Below are 8,534 nucleotides of genomic sequence, written 5' to 3' on the forward strand. Positions count from 1 at the left end.
TTTTGCATGGCATAGAAACTGATACATTTTGACGAATTCAGGACTCCGTTAAACGACATAGCTGAAAAACACTTTTTGATGGTCTATGCAACCAACCATTGTCTTTCAGTTGCGTATACCGCGAATGCAAATTAAAAGCATAATTATGCTCGTTTGGGGGCTCTTCGAGTGCCTGGAGACAGATTTTGCAGCTTATGACTTTGCAAAGACGCGATACCACAAAGCCAGCAATGTAGAAAACTGAATTTTCTCGGAAAATGGATGAATTTTCTTGTTGAATGTAAAATTCTTTAATTTCATCATCTTCTTGATTTTGAAATTCTCTTACTGTTGACGCTTGCATTTCAGTGTCATTTTCCGGGTAACGGCGAACATTGCAAAGTCTGGGGATTTCAGTTTCGTCAAGAGCAGTGACATTTCCGGTTAAAGGAGGAGTAAGGCGAGTCGCAAAAGATCTTTTGAAAGCGCCTTCAAACTGTTTTTGTTGTTGGATTATTATTCCAGCCTCCTTTTCCACGAATTGTGTTAAAAAATAATTCAAGTGATCTTGGGAAACCTTTTAGGTAAGTAAATAACTTTAAGGAAGGAAACATTTGGTTAGTGTTGCATTTAAATGATTAATGTAGATGTTTTCATTTTCATGTGCTATTGCTTAATCTAATTGAGGTATTTCTGGCATGAGGTGTTATTCTGATATTGCCAGGATGCTGGTGATTGAAATTGCTAACCCTAATGGGCCAGTCTTCCTTTTGCCTTTAACGAAAAGATTTCCTTCCTCGTCTTTCAAGTTTAAAAGTAATTCTTTAGTTTGTTCTAAAGATTTTCTGGTAAGCTCAAATTTATTTTTTCTAATAGGAGCTTTGTAGCCTTTAGCGAATGGAGACCGTGAGTTCAGGATATCAAAACATCTAAAGGCAATAATTAATTTGTGGGAATTATTGTAGGGGTGGATTTTACTTTCTAATTTTCGGCGGTGAACGTAAACCTAGAGAACAGGCGCGACTTCCTATAGCACTCAATGCACTGAGAAGGTTGGCGAAGTCACGCATGTTCGGTAGGTTTATGTTTACCGCCGAAAATTAGAATATTAAAGATCCCATGTTTCCTTCACCTCATCTGTTAAGCCATTGTAAATCTTTTTAAAATCGGCCCAGAGGTTACGCAGTAGCTTAATCATATGACACACATCCAGCATCAGGTAAATTATGTCGTCAGGATCTGAATTATTTCCTGGATTAGGAAAAGAAAGATTAAGAACCTCGGGGTCCAAGTTTGCTCCCAGGATTTTTGCGATGGTGAGGTTACTGCTTAACCCATCACATACTAATGCAATGCATTTAATTCCCGTCTCAAAGATGCCACAAAAGCACTCTGTAACCAAGTTTGACAAAAGCCAGCCTGGTGTACCGTGTACAAAAAAATAGCCCAAAGGAATTTTCCAGCTTCCATTCGCGGCCACAAGCATAAACACTAAGGCAGATGAAGCTATAGTTTGTTCCTCTTGGGTATCGTCCGAGACCTTTCCGTAATTGACAAACCCAGTGAATTTATCCCCACACCACGCTACATGTTTTCTAATAGACATTTCGTGTATGTCCAGAACGGCTAAGGTTATATATTTATTTTATTAGCCGTTTGACGAAGAAACTCGAATTTTTCGCTGGTAAAACCAGGTTCTCCATCGATCCTAGCGGACCACTCTCTGATGGTGTTTTCATGTGGTAGACAAAAATGACTACGCAAAAACTGGTAAGCTTTTGGCGAAAAAAAGTGAAGGGTTAATGCGAATTGCTTTAACTCATCTGAGAAGGGCCTTTTTCTCTGGTTGTTAGTTCCGAGTTCACTTAGTTCTTTGAATAGAGCTTTGGATGTAGTTGAAAACATTTCATTGATGTTAACAAGATGCTCTTTAAGTAAAACATTTTGGTCTTCCAACCGTCCTAGCAACTCTTGTAAATTTGTAATTTTTTGTTCCCGTCTAGCGAGTTTCTTAGCGGCTCTTCTGAATTTTTTGACAAGATTTTGGTTCTTTTCCTTCAAAAATTTAAACTTTCTTTTTTAGTGTTTTAACAAAACTTTCCGGGTCTCCACTATGGTAAGAATGATCCAACTATACAAAAATAATCAATTGCTTTTTAACTACATAAATAAATCCTGCTTTATATATTTATGTTAATATGTCTGTGTATTGTTAGAGTACAGACTATAGCAATACCAAAAACGTATCATAACATCATCTAGTTCACCAGACGTATTCGAAGCGGTGCTGTTCTCAAGACTAGAGTAATCCGATGTAGCGTCGTAGGGATCCGCTGTTTCTCCAGAAATACAGTGCAATCATCCAAGTTTTTATTTTCAGTGCCCTGATAAAAGTTACCGTTTTGGTCTGATTGTTTGTTAGAAATACTTTGCCGCGATATATACCGAAATTGGAATATTTTCGAGTTCCGAGTGTGATAATTTAACAGGTTCACCGCCTGGTAGGATCTGATCTAATTCGCGACAGTCGCGAGTCATTTCCTGAACCGATTGTGAGCTCGAGCTAATACCAATGTTACGTTCAATTTCAAACTCTTTGAGAAACGATCTTTCATCCGGAACTTGAACATCAGCGGGTTTATTCTCATTCCTAACGGGAATATCAACATCAAGTGACGTATTTTTTTACCATAAGATTTCTGTTATGAATATTTTTAAGTTTATGTGCTTCTAGAGAACTTCTTCCTCTTTGAACCACCGAATCTCTACTACGGAACCGTATTTCTCTAGATTAACTAGGGTATCTAATCAAGAATATGTCTAATTAAAACCGCTAAAACCAAAGAAATTCTGCTCGAGTTCAATGAATACTCAATGCCAAAAACCTACGCGTGATGCTCCGTGGTGAAAATTCAAAGTAGGACTGTCGCCCTGTATTTCTTTTCCAACTTTGTGCAAGTTCTTAGAGACAAAAAAAATGGAAAAGCGTTTTTATTAAGGCACCGTTTGCCATTTTGTAGTTAAATTTCACTTTCTAAGAAATGCTGACTACAAACGTAATCACTCTTAGAAGCGACCCAATTTTCACGGTTTATGGTTTGTACCCACTTTTGGAGTAAATCAGGCTTAGAAAACGGAAACCTACAGTTTCAGGAATGATATGCAAATTTTTACACCATATTTAAGTAAGGGAGAAAGGAATGATATGCAAATTTTTACACTATATTTAAGTAAGGGAGAAAATTAATCATACCTATGAATCGAGAGTACGTTTGAGGTACCTGAAATCTTTCGGCAATGTTTGAACGCGCAGTTCTTAACCATTTTTAAGCTTTTTGCCCATAGCAAAAGCTTTATACGGAGACCCCTGGAAGCAGGCTGGCTGGCTGGCTGGCTAGCTGGCAGGACGGCTGGCTGGCTAGCTGGCAGGACGGCTGGCTGTTTCGCGTTCGCTTACATTATCGTCAATTTAAATTACGCGGCAGAGCTCGCCGGAATTTGATTCTCCACCGCACTAGCGAAATCTATACTAAACTCGATCATATTTTCGACGAGAAATTGCGGTCTCTCGGAGGTAGCGGGAATCGAACTGACATCGCCGGTGTGGGATGCGGATACTTTACGTCTGCGCCAATACGGATTGTTGTTAAGCTATCAATACTTTTCCTATACTTTTCCACGCCTTTGCTTCGAACTGACGTTGCCGGTGTGAATATCCCTAATTTCGGGTTTCGTTAAAGACAATATCACACTGCAAAAAGCGTTAATATGCCTTGGGGCATATCTTGAGCCTCCAAAGTTGGGTGCAATGATATTCCTATGGAGGGGGTATGTTAGTGAACACTTTCCTCAATTAATTGGCCCCTATTTACTGGACCTCCAAGATTTTAGTATGGTTGGATGGGGAACTCAATGCGCCCCCAACAAGCCTTGCGCCCGGGGGCCAGTGCCCCCTCAGCCCCCACTTTAATCCGGCCCTGGGCTCACCATAAAGCTAAAGACATTATTGGAGTGATGGAATCAAGTCTTGTGTTTACATTGATTTGTCTCGTCTTAGTTACTCAGATTTAATAGCTTCCCCTTACTTCTTAAATTCAAACAGGTGTGTGATCAATTTCAGTACATACGATCCAGATGCTATGCCTCTATGAAGTCCGAGAGTTATAGCGTTGTTGCGGTTCAGGACTCATTAGACCGTACAATTTGTGGTGGTGCTTGCGAATGCACAATTGGATACGTTAATAACTGTAATGTTTGCAAGCGAGTAACACATCCATAGTTTATTATTTAAACTTGTGACTGAAAATATATTTTTTATTTTCATTTAAGACAATCAGGGATATGCAGTCACGTTGGCGCTTTGCTTCTATATGTAGAAAACTATGCCAGAATGGAAAATGATGAATTTCAAGTGGCTTGTACTTCAAATCCGTGTGCTTGGAATGCGCCCAAAAATAGAAAAGTTATTTGCAAACCATTAACAGAAATCAGCTTCAACAAGCCCAGATTGTATGAGGAAAAATATGAAACACCGGAAAATTTTGAAACCAATCTTTATTCAAAATTTGATCCGAGGCACTTAGACGACAGAGCTACAGACCCGCAACGCTTAAAACAAGCTATATTGGACCTTAAGAAAATTTACCCTAAAACAGGGGCTGCACACTTCTGGGACGTTGATGACTATGAAATTAATGTTCAGTCTGGTGACAATATTTAAGTGGAATATTCAGTTCAACAGAATGGAGATGATGAGACTGACTCAAATATTTCCCTTTTGCATCAATTCATTTATAACCCTGGTGAGTTGTTCTACAATCTTAATCCATAGCCATCGGAACATAGAATTATTTGCTTGTCGCAGCATTCCGTTGGCTTAATGCATGTTCATACGGAAAATAATTATTTCATCAAATTAATCAATTAAAGCTGTGATATACCGAGATATTGATGAGAATGTGCGCCAGCAGTTTGTTGATAGTCAAGTGTTAAGTCAGGAAGTGGTTGACTTAATTGAACGTGAAACGAAAGAACAGTCAGCCAATAGCTTGTGGAAACAATTACAAAGAGGGAGGATAACTAGTTCTCTATTTGGGCGAATCTTAGCTTGTAGAGGGAAACGATTCCCAACTTCTCTCGTGGATACAATTTTGAACCCTTCAAAACTTGATAAGTAATTAATTAATAAGGAACTTGGAAGTATTTTTATCTAAGGTAATCAACTTCCTTTAGTTATGCCAATTTACCACCAGCAATATTACGTGGACAAAAAATGGAACCCATTGCCAGGGATGCGTACGAGAAGAAATTCAACGTTTCTGTGGAGTGCCAGCATATGGATTTATTGGAGCCAGTGGTGACGGAATAATTAATGACCCAGGCGCTGCTACAAAGGGGATTTTGGAAATTAAATGCCCTTGCTCAATAAAAGGAACAGATATTAGAAAAATGAGAATCTCAAGCATCGTGGATACTTTTCCCTCATTCTTTCTTAAAAAGAACAAGTTGGGAAAACCAAAATATTACCTCTCCGTGTCGAGATGATTATATAAATTTAAGTATCCAATGAAAACGTCGACCTTTTTGCCCTCATCCTTTCCCTCGATTTGCGCTTCCGCATTTCATCCTTACCCTCAACATTATCTTCCTCCATTTTACATACAAAAATCAAATACTCACAAAAAGAAGCGGCAAAAACCTGCTGGCTCTTTACAACCACTTAATTTGACTTAATATCCAACTTCCAAACACAAATATTTTCTGGTGGATAAATTAACAACCCACAAGCAAAGAAAAATTCTCAAGAATGGCTCCCGCAAATTTAATAGGTCTATTTTCAACTAGGTGGGCGGATCTGATTAGATTTAAAATATATATTTTTGAAATTTTTGGTCTGACTGTTATCTACTCCTAGATGGTTTTCAGTCAAACAAACAAGGAGCATAAACACAATAGTGGAAGCTTCACTCTTATTTAAAACATGTAAAACAATTATCATCTCTGCAAATAGCTTACACATGTACCAATGCCTAACCGTTTGGATTTTTCTAAACGATGATGATGGAGATAGAAACCAGTATGTACAGACTGGTGTTCATGTGGGATGGACCAAAAGACCAGATGATGGTGGTGTATAGAAGCCAGTAAAGGGGACATAACCTTATTAGCCTTTTGAGCCTTAGAAAAATTAGATTACCTCCCCTTATATGCCCCGATATGCTGAGTGTTGTCTACCCCCCCCCTTTTTACACCGCAAAAGTTGCAAAATAATGGGTTACAAAAACGTGTTCAGAATTAATTCAATGTTTTATTCGGTTTCATCTATATATATAAACAAGTTGGGAAACCAAAATAAACCTCTCCGAGTCGAGACGAATTTACTTTCCAAACACAGGTCCACCATGGACGAAAAAATACTGAAGGACGGATGGCAGAGGGAGAAAGTTGAAAAATTCTTGTGAATTCGCCTTCTAGCGGCAGATAGTAGCAAACCAGATAGTGGGGAATCAACGTTCTAACGAGGGAAGCAGTTAAAGTCTTATTTTGTCTAGATGGCGCTAGCGTTTTCCGGGATTTGACTCCGCATTTTCATAAACCCCTCCATTTTGGGGCTGAAAAGGGGGAAGTAAGCTTTACATTGGTTGTTTAGTCGCTTAGTAATGGGGGCAGTAATGGGCTGACATTGGTTCTTCAGTATTACTTCGTCCATGGGTCCACCAGCCAATGAGAAAAACCGGAAATACGTAGCTCAAATTTGCGGGATATTGCGAAAGGTTTAATCGTTTAACATTTCCCTGTGTATTCTCATAATTCTAATGAGCACCTAATATCTATCACTTAAGTGTGTACTTAACTTTCGGCTCACTCTGAACCGTTAAGACCTCTTGTAAGAGGACACGAAACAAGGTCAATTCTGGCTTAAAATAGGGTATCTTATTTTATAGACTAAATCGCTTCAACGCTTATAGAGAGACGAAGTATTAAAAGCCATATTATGTAGTGAAATTATAAGTTGCGTTTACACTATATTTAAATGTAGTAAAGCTGAATTAAAAAGTAAACACCAAATTTGAAATGTTAATATCAAAAGATGTTCTTGGAATATTGAGATGAAACAGAGCTTTGTAGCTACACAACTACTAAAAGAATCGTAATGCCGAAAAATATTTAAAATATTTCCTTTTAATATTCTGCAAAAAGGAAATGTTATCGTTTTGTAGGAGATCTTATCATCCTACTCGCTTTATATTAACTTTGATATGCGTGTAGTGTTTCGATTCGGATGCAATCTACATTACTCGTTCTATATTAACTCTCACTTGTGTCATTACATAGAAATAAGTTTATCTTAAATAATTAATTAAATATAAATGATATTAATTATTTTAATCGCCAGTAAATAACTTTAAAAATAGTTAAATCGTTTAAAATAAAGTTGTTCCTATTATCTTTCGAAACTTTGCTAATATTGACGTTTAAAGTGAAGGGTACCCCTCTTGCCCGCTTTCTTCAAATTTTGGGGTATATATACGATTCGTTTCCATTATAATAATAGATAAAAACGCATTCGCGTGAACCGATGGTGAAAGCCCTGCCATTGGGAGGCTAGACGTTTCTCGTAACCCTAGCCGATGGCTCTCGAAGTTGGGGACGCAAGCTAGATGGGGTGTATCTTTTTCCCCCCCTTGCTTTGGCTTCCCGCTCGCGTTTTTAACTTCACACACGCTAGCTTGGGTCCTCATCGATGCGGAGTATCACACCTCCTCGGTGGTGAGAGCTGGTTAACCACTACGTTGTGTGGGCTAAGCGGATACGCGCCCTTCCCAAGCCAAGGTGTTGAGGCATCGTGCCGAGGGCTGCATGGACCATGGTACTGGGGAAGTAAAACTACGGTATCGCTAACGATCCCCTCGGGGCACCGGGCGACACCCCGTTGTATCTAGCCTTCCACCCGGGTGGGGGACTACCGGGTGGTGACCTTTTACTTGCCCCCTTACTCGTGGGATTCCCATGGATAAATCTAATAAAAACATCTCTAACACTACCAAACCTACGGTGCAGGGGTCTGCTCAAGGCAGAACCCACACTGATACCACTTTACAAGGGCTTGTATCCAGCGATACTCGTGCCGATTTATCGGTGCGTGTGTCTGGCAAGCCCTCGAAACGTACCGTGCGTCGTCGTCTCAAACGACGGATTGCTCGGCAAAAGGTCAAATCGGGGTCTGAAACGGTCTCCACCCCCGTTGGGGGTGCGATGGCTCGTGACAACCCAATGAAGAGGCCCAGAGCGGAGGATTCGACTCCCTCACCAAGTACCTCGCAGGCGGCGTCGAAAAAGGCTAAGTCCTATAGTGACGCCGCCAGCTCAGAAAAGATGGCCATTGTCAAAAAAGGCTATCCGACGGCGGTCATCACGGAGGAAGACGTGGGCCCAATTCAGAAGGCGATTCTAAGGGCGCTGGATGGGATACCTTCGGGGAGCCCTCTACCGCGCCTTGCGAACTTTAGCCTGACGACCGGGGCCCTAGTATACTCCTGTGAGGATTCGTTCAC

The sequence above is a fragment of the Phalangium opilio genome, unplaced genomic scaffold, assembly GCF_054372755.1.
Source record: "Phalangium opilio isolate 3A_F unplaced genomic scaffold, DU_Popi_V2 ptg000053l_1, whole genome shotgun sequence".
In the NCBI taxonomy this organism is placed as follows: Eukaryota; Metazoa; Arthropoda; class Arachnida; order Opiliones; family Phalangiidae; genus Phalangium; species Phalangium opilio.